This window comes from Macaca nemestrina, chromosome 2 (genome assembly GCF_043159975.1).
Source record: "Macaca nemestrina isolate mMacNem1 chromosome 2, mMacNem.hap1, whole genome shotgun sequence".
In the NCBI taxonomy this organism is placed as follows: Eukaryota; Metazoa; Chordata; class Mammalia; order Primates; family Cercopithecidae; genus Macaca; species Macaca nemestrina.
The window spans coordinates 53,346,584-53,363,005 of record NC_092126.1 but is presented as its reverse complement, the minus strand read 5'-3'; the positions used below and the strand labels follow the sequence as shown (position 1 = coordinate 53,363,005).

The following is a 16,422-nucleotide window of genomic DNA, read 5'->3' as shown; positions in this document are numbered from 1 at the left end:
GGCTAATCTTTGTATTTTTAGTAGAGATGAGGTTTCACCATGTTGGCCAGACTGGTCTCGAACTCCTGACCTCAAAGTGATCCACTTGCCTCAGCCTCCCAAAGTGCTGGGATTAAGGCGTGAGCCCCCATACCTGGCCCTCAGTATCCCAATTTCATTAGCATACTACCAAGTGGAGGTGATGGCTTTGGAGTTGACTTTGTTTTTTAAGTGAGATACAGTGCTGAGTTTTTAGCTAACATAGGGCTCTGGCATTTAAAGAATTGCTAAAGTAACCTCTTCTAGGCTGTTCTTCACATAAAAGTGAAAAACAGTGCCCTGCACAAAAGTAGGGGTTTACAACATTTATGGTAAATGAACGAAAACCACAACTCTTATCACTAAGAAAGTCACATTTCAAGTCAGTATACAGAGGGACCTGTGAAGGTGAAACTAGGATCCAGGAGCAGGTGAACTTTGACCCTCAGGACCAGAGCCAGTCCAGATATGGCCTCCAGGGACCTCACTGCACCCACGCAAGGTGCAGCGTGCATACACTGGCCAAGCTTGGCAGCATCACTTCACGTTCACAGCTTACCCTCTTGTTACATGTGATAGAGGAATCAGGACTGATTGGTTAACAGTGCATAAAAGGCAAAACTATAAACAAACGACATGAAGAAGGAGAAAGTGGACATGAGTTACTCCAAAAGCACAAAAAGAGTTTTAGCCCGAAGAGGTAAAGTGATGGGCCAGCAGCCACACAGTGCACTAGTGGCAGCACTGGTTCTAGAATTCAGGCTTCTTGGTTCCCCATTCAAACTTGCTCCTAGAACTTAACAAATGAAAAAGTTGTAGGCAACGCAACTCTGAACTTTTATTTTCCAGAGTTACGTAGTTCCCTTTCATCTCTGTCACTGGAAATCTGTAAACTTAACCTTTACTCTTGACTTTCTTGAAACTGTGCATTTTCTACCAGAAAATAAAAATCCCCAGGTTATTCCCTGTTTTTTTTTTTTTTTTTTGAGACGGAGTCTTGCTGTGTCACCCAGGCTGGAGTGCAATGGCCAGATCTCGGCTCACTGCAAGCTCCGCCTCCCGGGTTCACGCCATTCTCCTGCCTCAGCCTCCCGAGTAGTTGGGACTACAGGCACCCGCCACCTCGCCCGGCTAGTTTTTTTTGTATTTTTTAGTAGAGACGGGGTTTCACCATGTTAGCCAGGATGGTCTCGATCTCCTGACCTCGTGATCCGCCCGTCTCGGCCTCCCAAAGTGCTGGGATTACAGGCTTGAGCCACCGCGCCCGGCCTCCCTGTTTTAACAGGAAGTGAAAATAGCAAAAAAAGATTATGTGAAGTGAAATGCCTTTTTATACAGTTCCAATTGCAAATGCAATTTAAAACATGATGAGTACATTCCTTGGCTTGTTGCTTTAAAAAAAAAAAAGTGAGAAAAAAAAAAAGAAAAGCAATGATAGGCATTTGTCAAAACTCATCACGTGGTCCACTTAAGTACCATATTTTAAAAAATAAGAATATTTTATCTTTCCTGTCCTAGTTCAATATTCTAATTTGATAATCTGGTGATTAAACGATGGTAGATTAAGCCTGTGTCTTATGACACATGAGTCATTCTAAAGAAAAAAGGGTTCTCAAAATACCTTGGGAGAAAATGTTAACAGTCATTAATTCTGGGTGCCTAGAACCTGGGTGTATGTTATATTATTAATTGCATTGTTCTATGTTTTTAATTTTTTTTTTAAAAAAAACCAACCTTGAGATCAGGGGTTCCCAATGTTCTTGTAAGGAGGAATTGGTCTTGGTTTCCCTGAATCCAGAAGACTTAAAGGATTGAGACAGTGAAGTTCTTAGAGGGAACTGTCCAGGGGATTATGGGATACTTCAGAGAAGAGGCACTGAAGCATCAACCATCTTGGAACTCTGCCAACTAGAACCTCAGACTCAACTGACACATCCAAACTAATGGCCGAGTGTCTTTTAGCAGCATCAAGCAACTCCCTTACAATACCACCCAAAGTAATTTTCCTGAAGAAATTCTCCTTGTATGTAACTTCATTCAGGTTCTTGGGGCTTGCCAAGTAGCCAGCAATGTAACCTTAACTTGGTCAGTTGACCTCTCTGGTCCTAAATTTCCTAATCTGCAACATTTGAAGGTTTATTTTCTAAATGTTTTTACTTTAGTACTAATTTCTGTGAGATAAGCTATTCAATGTTAGGTTGAGGTACGTAAATCATTCCTGCCGGCCTGTGTACGAGGTGGTTCTGGTATCACTGTGGCCCAGCATGTGTCTGTCTGTCAGCGTTGGCAGGTGAGTCATGCTCCAGCTACCTCTCAGATTCCCATGGTTTAGAGCTAGGGGTGGTGCCTGGGTAGAGGGACCAGTTTTGCTTTGTGGCTCTCACTTGAGAGGCCTGTGGCCTTGACCCTTCCTGATTCATGCAGGCTGTGCTTGAAAGTATGATTATAATTTCACTGACCTGTGAAAGGGAGGCAAGAGCGCTTAAAGGGAGAAATCTAATTCCCTGTATTATTAAACCTTCTACTAATTTGAAGCTTAAAATCTCTTATTTGTGAATATCATTAATGTGTCTTGGAGTCTTCAAATGACAAGCAGAAAGAACTTTGATCCCATTGACACCAACACCCACCACCACTACCATTTTACAGAATAAACAAGACCTACAGAGGGAAATGCACTGGCCCCAAACCACACTGCTGATGAGAATTTTCTGTGATGATGACATGGTGTCTTCTGTATTGAGTAAAAGGGAAAAAAATTACAAAACAGCTTAAAGTACAAGCCAACATTTTACCATGACTAAAGGAAGGGGCTCCCAGTCTTGATTCCCCATTTCCATTGCCACCATCTGCGCCAGGACAACTGACAGGGCTCCTAACTGTTTGTCCTCCTTCTTCCTGCCTGCTCCAATCTATTCTACACATAGGCAACTAGAGGCTCTTTTGACATGAAATCAGTGGCATCACAGCTCTTCAACATTCTCTTGTGGTGCGCCCTGTTTTTTTCCTTCATGGCACCACAATTGCGATTACATATTTTTGTTGTTGTTGTTGTTCAGTGCCTGCCACCCCTTGACAACCTGCAGGGTAACAGAGACAATGAAGTCCCCGGCACCTAGGCACCCAATTAATATCTGAATGAATAAATAACTACTAACAGGCTAGTGTAAGAGCAGCATTGAAGTCAACACTTTAAGAGTTAAGGTTTTCTGTTTTTGTACCAAAAGTCCCTGGGGAAATTACACAAGTAGGCAGGGAACAGAGATGGGGAGATAATCTAACAATCCAGAGAAAGGAAGAAACAAAGGGTTTCTCTGCCCCTGTCATCCTCCAGGCAAGGTCACAAATGCTGGTTTGAAGGTTCTGAGCCTTGAAATTTTTTATGTCATGGAGTCACCTGACATTCAGATCAAAGGCCGACTCTGCTCTATGTTTGATGATCCTTGCAGCAAGCACAGATCAAGGTTCCCAAGACCTGCAGCAATTGGATTACAAGATTAGATCAATTTGCAAAGTCCACCAAGATCACAGCAGTTGCCATCCATTAGGTACCTATTGCGTGCAAAGTGCTTTGTCTGTATCAACCCATTTAAGCCTCTCAATAAAGTAAGTGTTTATTATCCCCATTTTGGAGTTGAAGAAACGAAGTCTCAGAGAGATGAAGTAATTTGCCTACACTCACACAGCTGGTAAGAAACAGAATTGGAATATGAACCCATTGCGGAGTCCATGCCCCTTCGCCATATCACATGATCCATCATTATTCTTGTTTGGCTTTCACATATTTTGACCACCGGCAAAAATATTGCTTATTTGTAACAGATAAAGATGAACAAGATGGAGGGGTGCAGGATGCTTGTTGAATACGGAACATACCACCTGTGCTTTGGAACTGCCTTACCCACTGTCATGGCATGCTAGAAGGGGATGGAGACCTAGAAATGGTTCAGACCCTCACTAGTTAAAGTGTGGTCCGTGCACCAGCGGCGTCAGCATCACCTGGGAACTTGTTAGAAATGCAGCATCTCAGGCTCCACCCCAGACCTCCTGACCAGAATCCCCATTTTAACACAGTATGCAGGTGATGTGGATGCATGTTCAAGTTCGGGAAGCACTGGTCGGACCAAAGGTAATCACCCCACATGTCCTTTAGAATCATGTGGGGAACTTTAAAGAATGCCAGGACCTAAGTTAGAATTCTTGGCAGTAAAGCTGAGCTTCTGTGTGCTTTTTAAAGCTTCCCAGAAGGGACTAGCACACAGTCAGGGTTGAGAATCTCTGACCCAGTCCAACCTCACTGCCTTATTTTCTCTTGTATTTCTCATCCAGCCACTGAGACAAGTGAAGTGACCTGTCAACACTGTAGATTGAATAACCAGGGAAGGCTGAGGAATGCAAGTGAATGTAAAAACCACCTGGAGGGAAGGAAGCATTGCAGCAAGAAAGGAACAGCAAGTGCAGAGGCCTGAGGCAGAACCAGCGGGGAAAATGCTTTGAGGTGAGGCAGGTAAGGAGCTACAGCCTTGCCCTGTGAGGCCAGCTAGGGGTCTGGGTTTCTTTCCAGGTACAATGGGAGGCCACTGGAGAGTTTCAAGGAGCATGGATTATGGGATTCGGGGCGAGCTGTAGGTGCTCAATTGAAAAAACAAAACAAAAACAGTGATTGTAAAGGGCAGGAATGGAAGCATTTTGGAAGCTATTGCATTTCACGCGGTGAAACATGATTATGGCTTGGACAGAGTGAGCAAAGGTGGAGATTAACAGAAATGGGCAGATTTGGGCTATGTTTTCAAGATAGAGTTAACAGGAGTTGCTAAAAAGTTGGATGGGTGGGAGAGGTGTGATGATTATAGGAATAAGAAAAGAGAGAATCAAGGATGATCACTCCTAGGCTTTCATCCTGAGTACATGGGTAAAAAGTTCCATGTATTGGGGCAGAGACTGGTGAAGGAGCCAGCATAGGGCAGAAATCTAGAGAGACACATGGCTGAAGACATCAACCAGACAGTTGTTTGAATGAGCTTGGAGCTCTGAGGGAAGGCCAGGATGGAAATACCGAAATGTGTGCACCATCACTGTATGTAAGGTGTTTAAGCTGTCGGGTGGAAGTGAGAAGACCCGGGGGTTTGGGCGATGGAGGGAGGTGCATACAGACAGAAAAGAGGGTGAGACTCAGGCTTATCTCCTGGGACTGCCAACCTTTTAGAGGTCACATGAGGAACCAGAGCCTGGAAATGAGGCTGGATAGAAGGAGTGGCCATCAAGATGAGGGGAACTCCTAGAGAATACAACATCACAGAACCCCGGGAAAAAAATCTGGCTCAAGTTGAACAGAGGAGTCAGCTACTGAGAAGACAATCGAGGTCGTGGCGAGGTGTCAAGAGCAGTCTCATGGCGTGGAGAAGACAGAAACCCAGAGTAGAGAAGGTGAGGGAGAGAACAGGGCATGGGTGAGGAGAGGAGGCAGGAGCTACAGCTAGAGAGCTATAGACAAGGAGCGATAGACCAGGCTTTTAAGAAGTTCTGCAGAGAAGACGTAGAGAAATGAAGCAGTTGCTGCAAGAGAATAGCAGGATCAATGAAATATTTTTATTTTGCGTTTTAAAAATTGGAGCCACTAGAGCATGGCACTGTGCCAATGGGAAGGATCCAGAAGAGAGAGCGAAATGGATGATGTGGAGAAGGCGGCAATCACAGCAGGGGCAAAGTAATCAGAAAGACAAGCTTCCGGGCAGATGACTTACTTATGCAGTAGAGATGGTCAGGAAGCAGCCACTATTGAAATAGAGAAAGGTGGGAAAAAAATTATGCCGACAAGCAAGGGTTGAAGCAAATTATGTTTAGAAGGCCCTGGTGAGCGAGTCTGTGTATATCCAGCCCTGAACAGGAGAAAGGCACTGGCTGCAGCTCAGACTAGAACATCCCAGGCATCTGAGAGGTTTACACCTCAGCAAGCTGTGTTTTTCTAGGCTCCATGAAAACCTGGATGAAACATTCCTGAGGACCATCCAACACCATTTTCCTGAGAGACAAGCTGTAAGTGCTGTTGTAGTTACAGATCCGAGTCCCTGGTACATTGATATCAAGTAAGGGCGCCTGCAGCTCAGAAGGCAGTTTCCATTACACCAGACAAGAGTGTGGCTGCCTGAGTCCTAGAATTGCAGTGGCTTCTGCTGACAATGTGAGGAGTAGCTGCCCCATCCAGAGTGTGGCCCTGCGCGCTGCCCCCTCCCCTGGAGGGACTGCAGAGAACAGCTTGGAGCATGCCCTTCCCTTTCCCTTATCTCACCCGCTATGCTAACGCTGCTCATCCCTCAAGATCCCAGTTGTTCCTTCTCAATTCAATACAAACTAATCAACTGCCCTGGGCTTAGTCCTGTACTTTCTATCCTTGATATGGTTTAATTTTCACAAAACACCTTGAGGTGGGTATTATCACTCCCATTAACAAAGAATAAGGTGGGGGCTCAGATAGGCTAAGTAACTTGCCCAAAGTCACACAGCTTGTAAGCAGTGAAAATGGGATTTACACTCAGGAATGTAGCCCTTCCAACAGCCCTGCTGCCTGCAAAAGTGACTCAGATATGGACTTTACAGTCTAGCAAAAGTCTGAAAGCATCAAAGAGGCAACTTACAGTAGCATGAAATATGCAACCACCACTATATCAACTGTGTTTGCAAAGCAAGTTAAGTCAAGGACATACAAATTGCTATGGATTTCAAAGGAAGATTAGAAAAGGCTTTTTGGAGGAAGCAATGCATGCATTGGACCTTGGGTGTTGGGTAGGATTTTGCAAGGCTGAGGTAGTTAGGAGGATGTGCCAAGAGAGCAGCCGCTTCTGGATCAAGACCAATCCACTCAATGCCTAATTCCAGCCTTGTCCATCACCCATTCACTTCGCAGGGCTTTTCATCTCTCACACTTCCTTTGTCCCTACGTTCTCAATATCCACACCAGGTCAGACACGTAGAAGGTGCCGAGTGAATATTAGAGTTCAGCAGTGTCCTGCCTGGTCCCTATTTCTAATCTGTCCTTTAACCCATCCTCATACTAGCTAAATTTCAGGACAAACCCTGCCCACAATAAAAACTACTTCTTCTAGGGAATTTGCCCTGCCCATAGTTCCTGGAACACTACTAATCCACACACCCACAAACTCATAAGGCAGGCCTCAGGTGATAAGACCTTACCCGGGCCAGCAGTTCATTGGCTGAGCAGCCACCAGTCAGATTCTCTTGAGAGAGTCAAAGACAGTCAGTGGTGTGCACCAGAGTCACACAACCCTGGAAAGTCGGCACACTAGCAAAGGAAAAGCCTTGATGTGAAAGCAAGAGGCCCCAAGGGGTGGAGGGAGCAGCCACCACCGCCCACCCTCCCAGGTCCTAATCCCTCCCCAGGGAGCCCAGCAACACTCCATCTCCTGCTTTGAGGCATCTTGGAGACAGCCTGCTGTGCCTTCACAATTCTTCTTATCACTTTTTTTCAATTTTAGACCGTATTTATTCACTCCCATCATCAAAATTGAAGAAAGTAACACACAAAGTTTCTCCCTCCTTCTAATTTTGCTTAATTTTATGATTATTGCTGTCAAGATGTATAACTTTTTTTTTTTCTTTTGAGATGGAGCCTCTCTCTATTGCCCAGGCTGGGGTGCAGTGGCGCCATCTCTGCTCACTGCAGCCTCCGCCTCCGGGGTTCAAGCTATTCTCTTGCCTCAGTCTCCGAGTAGCTGGAATTACAGGCGCATGCCACCATGCCTAGCTAATTTTTGTATTTTTAGTAAATACGGGGTTTCACCATGTTGGCCAGGGTGGTCTTGAACTCCTGACCTCAAGCAATCCACCCACCTCAGTCTCCCATATTGCTGAGATTACAGGCGTGAACTACTGCACCCAGCCAAGATGTATAACTTTTAAAAAACATTTTATTAAGTAAATTTTCAAAAGGAAGGAGAATAATGTAATGAATTTGATGTGTTAGCAACAACTTCAACCATTATCAACGCTTGGCCAGCTGTGCTTCATCTATATCCTCACCTACATCCACACGTGGATTTCTTTGAATCAAATCCCAGGCATCATGTCATTTCATCTGTATATGTTTCAGTACAGAATATCTAAAGATTAGGACTTTGAAACCTACAATATTGTTTTTACATCTATAAAAACTATAAAATTTAATATAATCAAATATACAGTCAGAGGTCACATTTCTCTGGTTGATATACAGTCTGTTTGGACTGGGATACATATATAAGATCCTTACATTGCTACTGATAAAATGCTTATGTCTCTTTTAATCTACAGAGTCTCCCTCCATCTCTTTTCCTTTCTTGAAATTATTTATTGAAGAACCCAGGGTTCCTATAGCAGAGTTTCCTATAGTCTCATTGCAACCCCAGAATATCATTTGATCAGATTCAGATTTGATTTTTCTTTTTACAAGACTGCTTCAAACCAACCAGGGAACTGTTGGGGGCAGGGGGGGAAGACGACTGCTTCATAGGTGATGGTGGTGATGTGTACGTCTATAACACAAAGGACAATGCCTGTTGCTCTCTTCCTCTAACTCCGTCTCTTTGTCTCTTTTAGTGATATTATCAGCCATTGATGGCTCATATTCACTTATTAGGAATTACAGAATGATCTTTCCAATCTATCATTCCTTCTTTATTAACTGGAAAACTTCTATAGTGACAAAGTCCCTCTTTTCAACTATTTGTTTACCCTAAGGTACATTTTGCAAAGGAAAGATAACATAAATGCCTGATTATTTTCCTTTATCAGTTTTCAAAACAATGGGGTAGTTTTTTAGCATCCTCCAAAAATAAAACCAATGAAGTAACATTTTAAATATATATCGAGCAGTCCAGGCATGGTGGCTCATGCCTGTAATTCCAGCAGTTTGGGAGGCCGAGGCGGCAGATCATGTGAGGTCAGGAATTCGAGACCAGCCTGGCAAACATGGTGAAAACTCGTCTCCACTAAAAATACAAAAATTAGCCGGGTGTGGTGGTGCATGCCTGTAGTCCCAGCTACTTGGGAGGCTGAGGCAGGAGAATCGTTTGAACCTGGGAGACGGAGGTTGCAGTGAGCTGAGATCACACCACTGCACTCCAGCCTGGGTGACAGAGCAACACCCTGTCTCAAAAAATAAAAATCATTATGTCTCTCTTGAAAAAGAATATCATTATGAATTCATAGATTTAAACTTTTTTATGTATTTCAATTCATTGCCATTATTATCCTTGTTGATTAATACCATTCCATCTTGGCCTGACAAATGCATATTCAGCTTGGTTCCCGAGTGCTTTTGACATGACCACAAATGGCCTTTGATGTTCCAGACTCATCTTGTTCTTTCCCTGCCCTCAACATGTAATCAACGAAGTCTTCAAGGAACCTCGATTTCTTTAGTGTGAAACAATGATTCAAGACCACAGTCTAGGCAGTAGGAGCCCCCTTTATTCAAACTTGAGCCAGTTTGAATGGATTTTCCACCTCGGAGCTGAATAGATGTTGACTAGAATTCTCAATGTTTCCACCAAAATAAGTTATGAAAGAAGCAAATCTGGTCGCACAAACCTAATTTAATCTCTTCCCTTTTTTAGACAACGGTGCCAAGATATTCGATGGAGAAAGAATAATTGTTTCAACAAATGGTGCTGGGACAACTGGATATTCACATGCAAAAGAATGAAGTTGGATCCCTGCCTCATGCATGTTGTGTGTGTGTGTGTGTGTGTGTGTGTGTGTGTGTATATATATAAAAATTTATATGACAGACAGACACTGTCCTTTGCGTTATAGATGTACACATCACCACCATCAGCTATGAAGCAGTCAGGGTTTTTTCCCCAATTGTTCCCTGGTTAGTTTGAAGCAATCTTGTAAAAAAGAAAATCAAATCTGAATCTGAGCAGATTATATTCTGGGGCTATAATGAGACTATAGGAAACTCTGCTATGGGGAACCTGGGTTCTTCAATAAATAATTTCAAGAAAGGAAAAGAGATAGAAGGAGAATCTATAGATTAAAAGAGACATAGGCATTTCATCAGAGGCAATGTAAGAATGTTTCTGTTATATATTACATATTATATATTCATTCATTTATCCAACACACATATATACATACTGCTTCCCTACACGATGCCAGGTACTGTTCCACACACAAAGGATCCAGCAAAATGTACAAAAATTCTAGCCCTTGGCTGGGCGCGTTGGCTCATACCTGTAATCACAGCATTCTAGGAGCCAAGGCTGGCAGGTCACTTGAAGCCAGGAGTTTAAGACCAGCCTGGCCAACATGGTGAAACCCAGTCTCAATTAAAACTACAAAAAAATAAAAAAATTAGCTGAGTGTGGTGGTACATGCCTGTCCCAGCTACTCAGGAGGCTAAGGCACAAAAATTGCTTGAACCCAGGAGGTGGAGGTTGCAATGACCCGAGATTTCACCACTGCAACTCCAGCCTGGGTGACAGAGTGAGACCCTGTCTTAAAAACAAAATAAAATAAACAAAAAGCTTCTGGCCTTTGTGTTGTTTACATTCTCATGGAGAGAAGAAGGCAATAAACAAAACATATACAAAGATTTTATACAGTATAATACATTGAAGATAGTCAATGCTATGGAGAAAAATAAAGCAGGGAAAAGGGGTGGTCAGTAGGGGAACAGGGGAGAGGAGGGATCGCAGTTATAAACAGAGTGATATTTGAGCAAATGTTTGACGGAGGTGAGGGAACGAAACGTGCAGCTAATTGGAGGAAAAACATTCTAGGCAGGGGAAATAGCAAGTGCAAAGGCCCTGAGGTGTGCATGCCTCGTGTGTTCGAGGAATATCCAGGGAGTGGAGTCTGAAGAAGGCAAGTAGGAGGTGAGGTGAGAAAGTGTGAGGAGAGACAAACTCTGCTATTTTATTGGAGCAGAGCACAGCGGCGTGTTTACATCTAAAAAGAGGAGAAATTATTGTGGATGGTGACTCCACAAGGGGAACGTATGCAGCTTGCCTGGTTTAAGATAAGGGTCATAATCAGTGGCACACGGGAGCCGGCACGTACCAACTTGCAACAGTCAAATGTTTAGGAACCTTAAGAGCCAGTTGATAAACACAGCTATTAGTAAAAATTAAATTCCGGATTTATAATTAAATAAGTTATATTTAATAGTATTATATTTAACAATACATATTTAACAGTAGCAGTATTTGGTACTTAGAAAGTGGTAAAGGCAACAAATTGGGGCTTGATTTATTATTTGTTGTCTAGACTTAGGAAAATGACGAAGAAAATGTTAATAATAGAGCTTTAACTTAGAATCATGTCATACTTGGAACCATTACATTGTAAATAGGACAAAAAGTTAAAGAAATACTTTTCTAGCAGTCAAAAACTATTGCCCAAGTCAACAAAGAAGTCACTCACATCATTGATGACACTGATGAACTAGTGAAATGTTGACAAACATCTGAAAGTTAAGGTTCCTCCATTTTAATCTTATAGGTATTAGCCAGCATTTATGTCATAACTACCTGTTTGTCAATATCAACCACAGGTTGGCATACAATATATGCCACGGGTTCAGCAAAAAAAAGGTTCAGAAACAAGGGTTCAGCAAAAAGCAATGAAAACATTCTAAGGGAATCAATAGGCTAGATGGAATTTAGAATACTGTATAATTTCCTATTATTTGTACATTGGGTGCTACAATTCCTTTATATCAGTAAGATTTATCTGACATTTGCATGTGTTTAAAAAAAACATTTAATTTCTGGAGTGCCAGTTATTAAACATTTACCAGTACACCTCTGGCTACAATCTGATCAAATCCAATTTTACATACCTTAGAGCCCAGACAGATAGAGGAGAGAGAGGCCTCTCAAGGAAGCGAAGCAATTAAAAGGAATGGAGTTACTTCAAAATCATTCTGCTCTAGAATTCAGAGTCAGCTAGGCTGGAGACCAAGAATTCCTTTGTGTTTATATTTATGATACCTTCTATTTACAGTAGGTGATTCTAGCTCTCCATTTATGGTAGTGATACAGTGTCCTTTTCAAGTAAACTTGTTTAAATTACCAAAAAAGACAATTTCAAGAAAAATGTTAAGTAAATGATAATACAGGAAATACACGGAAGTGGTAAAAATTCAAATGATGACCTGCAATGTCTACACTGGGAAACACTAGCTCAGTGATTAAGAACTCAGGCTGGCTGGGCACGGCGGCTCACGCCTGTACGCGCCACTGTACTCAAGCCTAGGCAATAGAACAAGACTTCCCCTCAAAAAATAAAAGAACTCAGGCTTTCAAGCCATATCTGGGCTCAAATTCAGACACTCCTAATTACCATTACCTTTGTGAATTCATTGGCCTCAGCGTCCTTGTCCATAAAACAGGCACGCTGCCAACTCCACAGGGTTGCAATGAGTTGTGAGATACAGGGAAGCCCAGAGCCTGGCACAAATGGGAGCTGACGAAAGAGGGGCTCCAGGGAGGAGCCTCATCTGGGGCCTGGCCTCCTCAGCCCAAAACAGGCAACACCTTCAAATTCCTCTCTGACGTGTACAAAATGTAAATATTAACAAGCACGCACACGCAACAGCAGGACGCACTGCTCCCTGACTCAGCATTCTCCCCTACGGCCCTAAGTGCTTCCCTCTCCTATCTGCTGGAGTAGCAGGTTCTTAGGGGTTCCTTAAACCTCAACAGAGCCCTCAGCGATCAGTCCCTGGTTCTGCTGGGCACTCCGATTATAAAGAGGAAAAGGCTTCTGCCCTGCCCCAGAGAGCCCTTCCCAGCTAGAGCAGGAGACTGGTAAACAAAGTAGAGCTGGTAAACAGACTACCTGATGATGACCACGGGAATGGCATGGTCCCCTAAGTCTCCTTCGGAGCTCCCATTGCTCTTCTCTGTCAGGAATTTTTTTTTTTTTTTTTTTTTTTTTTTTTTGAGATGAAGCCTCGCTCTTATCGTCCAGGCTGGAGTGCAGTGGCGCTATCCAGCTCACTGCAACCTCAGTCTCCTGGGTTCAAGTGATTCTCCTGCCTCAGCGTCCTGGGTAGCTGGGATGACAGGTGCCTGCCACCACGCCCAGCTAATTTTTGTATTTTTAGTAGAGACGGGGGTTTCGCCATGTTGGCCAGGCTGGTCTCAAACTCCTGACCTCGAGTGATCCGCCCGCCTCTGCCTCCCGAAGTGCTGGGATTTCAGGCATGAGCCACTGCGCCCAGCCTCTGTAAGGCTCTTTTGTTTGCAAGGAATGGCGACTCGGTCAAGGCCTCTAGTGACAGGTCTCTATTGTAATAACAATACAGCAGCAACATTGGCGACATTTGTGCTGGAGAGACTGCACTGGCCCCTGGATCCCCACTCCATGCCTCACCAGCTGCTCTGGGCCTGGCAGGCTGACCTCTGCGTTTTGTAACCACCTAACAGCCTCGTCCTTTGGCCTCTGATCGGATTGGCCTTTGGGGATCATGGGCAGGAGATCAGAATGAGGGAGAACACTTGAGAGTACGTATCCTTTCCACTCCTGCTCTGTAGGGCCAGGCTGGCCCAGCTGTCCTCTTATCCAGACCCCCACAGTTCCTGCCCTGTCACCCTGTCTTGAGGCTGCTAGGTATCTGATAACTACTTCCTCCCTTCGCCTCATCAGGCCTAGGAGTACTAAAGACTTCTCAGCCAGTTATAGCCCAGGGTGTTCCACCATTCTTTGTCCCTTCATCTGACCTATACCTTTGTAAATAGTCTCTCACCCTCTCTCTCCTCAGTTACCCAATTTGGGTGTCCTGCCCAGACCCAGACCACTACCTGCTTACAGAGTGCTTCATATGCATCAGCAGGCCCTTCTCCGCATCTTATGTCCATTAACTCATTGAAGCATCAAAACGACCCTATGAAGCAGACACCAGGAACAGCCCAGTTTACAAGTGAGGAAACTGAGACACAGAGTACTGTTACTTACTCAAGTTTACATGGTGGGAAGTAGCAGGGCCAGGCAGTGTCTCTGCTGACCCCACTCCGTGTTAGGATATGTACAAGAATAGGAAAGTGCGTGTCTATTTTCACTTCCCGGAGCACAGGACCAGCCACACCGGCAGGTTTCTGGCACTCTGGAGTGTAGTTCAGAAATGGAAAGCTCACCCAGGCCCCACTGGGGTCTGATGCCTCACTATCTCCTAGCCGCTGATGTTGCCACATCGGTGTGACTCAGTCACATTTGGTCTGCTTCTCCTGCTGCTAGCACCCTGCTTCTCTCTGCTCTCCTCCCATCCCCACTGCTTCTGCCTTCTTTGTGTGTCCTTTAATTTCTACTCCTTACCAACTACTGCTGACTCAAACTCCCCAAGAGGGGACCACTTGATTCGGCCAGCCACTAGTCCACTTTAAAAGTCACTGGTCTCGGCAGGACACGGTGGTTCCCAGCTGTCATCCCAACATTTTGGAAGGCTGAGACAGGGATCACTTGAGGCCAGGAGTTCAAGACCAGCCTGGCAACATAGCGAGACCCTGTCTCTCTACAAAAGAAAAGTAACTGGGCATAGTGATGTGTGCCTATAGTCCCAGCTACTCAGAGGTGGAAGGATCACTGTGTCCAGGAGTCCAAGGCTGCAGTGAGCTACAATCATGCCACTGAACTTCCAGCCTGGGTGACAGAGCAAGAACCTGTCTCAAAAAGAAAATTAATAAATTTTTAAAAAGTCACTGTCTTGTCCCTGAGTCAGGAGATGCATGGTTACCCGATGGGATATAGGGGTCAATGGAAGGGAAGACATCAGCAGACCCACTACAGGATTGTTTCATGGCAAAGTAAACAGAGACACACACAAGCAGGAGATTGCACAGCCTGCTTCCAGGCAAAGGTATACACATTCTCATGGTGGGTGGGGAAGTGGATATACCCTCCCAGCCTCTCACAACTGTTCTGGAAGCTCTGGCTGCATACTGGCTCTCCCCAGTAGCAAGAAGCTGATGCAAAACAACCCTTGCCCATTACCATGAGACTAGGTGATGCAAGACTCAGTTTCCCAGGAGCACCCCAGCAGACTGGGGCCTCAGGCCTACCCCAAGACCATTCCTGCAAGTGTCCACTGGTCAGCAGTCAAGGCTACAATGAGAGGGCCACCTAGTGCAGAAATACAGACCAGGCCAACAACACAAAAGAAGCCACTAAGGGCCCCTTCACTGACCTCTCGGAGTGTAGCAGACACCCAGGTCTTGACAGGCTCCTCTATAGCACATTCCTTAGGCACCCTCCACTCCAATGTCCCCGAACTTCCCACAGTTCACAAACATACCGAGTTCTTTCATGACTCTGTGTCTCTGCCCCGGACCAGTCTCTCAGCCCAAAAGGTCTTTTCCTGCCTTGTTCCGGCAAACTACTTCCTATTCATCCTTCGAAAGAAGCTCCTGAGAAAACCTCCTCAGATACCCCGAGCCCGATCAGCTGTCCTGTCTCCTGAGTTCTTCCCTCTCGGTCCTCTGGAACAGCATTCACCTTGGGACACACTGACTTTTTTTTTTTTAACCTGTCTGTTCTCTCTCTCTCTTAAACCAAGAACCAAGAGCAAGGCCTGTGACTGATTCCGTTTTATATTTTAGGGACCTTCCCCAGACCAGGAACACACTAGATGTTCCCCAGGCAAGTATTAAAGAACTGAATAGATGAAGAGCAAGGAACATCATCAGAAAACGGTAAATAGCGTGGTGACTGTTGTTTCCCCAAAGCAAGCAGAGCCTGAGACAAAGCTTAGGTGAAGTTTATTTAGGAAAGGCTGGGCATGGTGGCTCACACCTGTAATCCCAGCACTTTCAGAGGCTGAGGTGGGTGGATCACCTGAGGTCAGGAGCTTGAGACCAGCTTGGCCAACATGGTGAAACCCCATGTCTACTAAAAATACAAAAATTAGCCAGGCGAGGTGGCATGCACCTGTGATCCCAGCTACTCAGGAGGCTGAGGCAGGAGAATCGCTTGAACCCAGGAGGCAGAGGTTGCAGTGAGCCGAGATTGCACCACTGCACTCCAGCCTGGGTGACAGAGAGAGGCTCCCTCTCAAAAAAAAAAAGACATTTATTTAGAAAAGTGATTCCAGGCAACAGGACTGAGGGACTGGGGAGAGGGGAGTAGGCGAGGAAAGAAAGCCAGCACAGGTGCATTATCCGCCGCTCACTGCCTTAGGTAACTGAGGCTCAATCCGGCTGGGGGCTTCTGAGGCGCTGTGTGTGTAGAAGGAAGCTCAGAATTGTCCACTGAGAGAGAGAAGAGGGAGGTCTTCACCCTCTAGTTCTCATCCCCAGCTCATCAAAGGGTACCCCCTATCATGGTAAGTACCCTGCAAGTCCAGAAGGCAACCAGGAGGCAAATGTGTCCTGTGCCATGCTGCAGGATCCAGGAGACGTCAGGCAG

The 16,422-nt window shown here is 44.9% G+C and overlaps 1 long non-coding RNA gene across 1 annotated transcript; it reads left to right on the top strand.

The window, feature by feature from the left end:
• The first annotated feature begins 2,321 nt into the window (after positions 1-2,321).
• Positions 2,322-10,583, top strand: LOC139361896 (uncharacterized). Its single transcript, XR_011619804.1, has 3 exons — positions 2,322-3,566; positions 4,348-4,525; positions 9,630-10,583. It is a non-coding gene; the product is annotated as an uncharacterized lncRNA (long non-coding RNA).
• Positions 10,584-16,422: the final 5,839 nt, after the last annotated feature.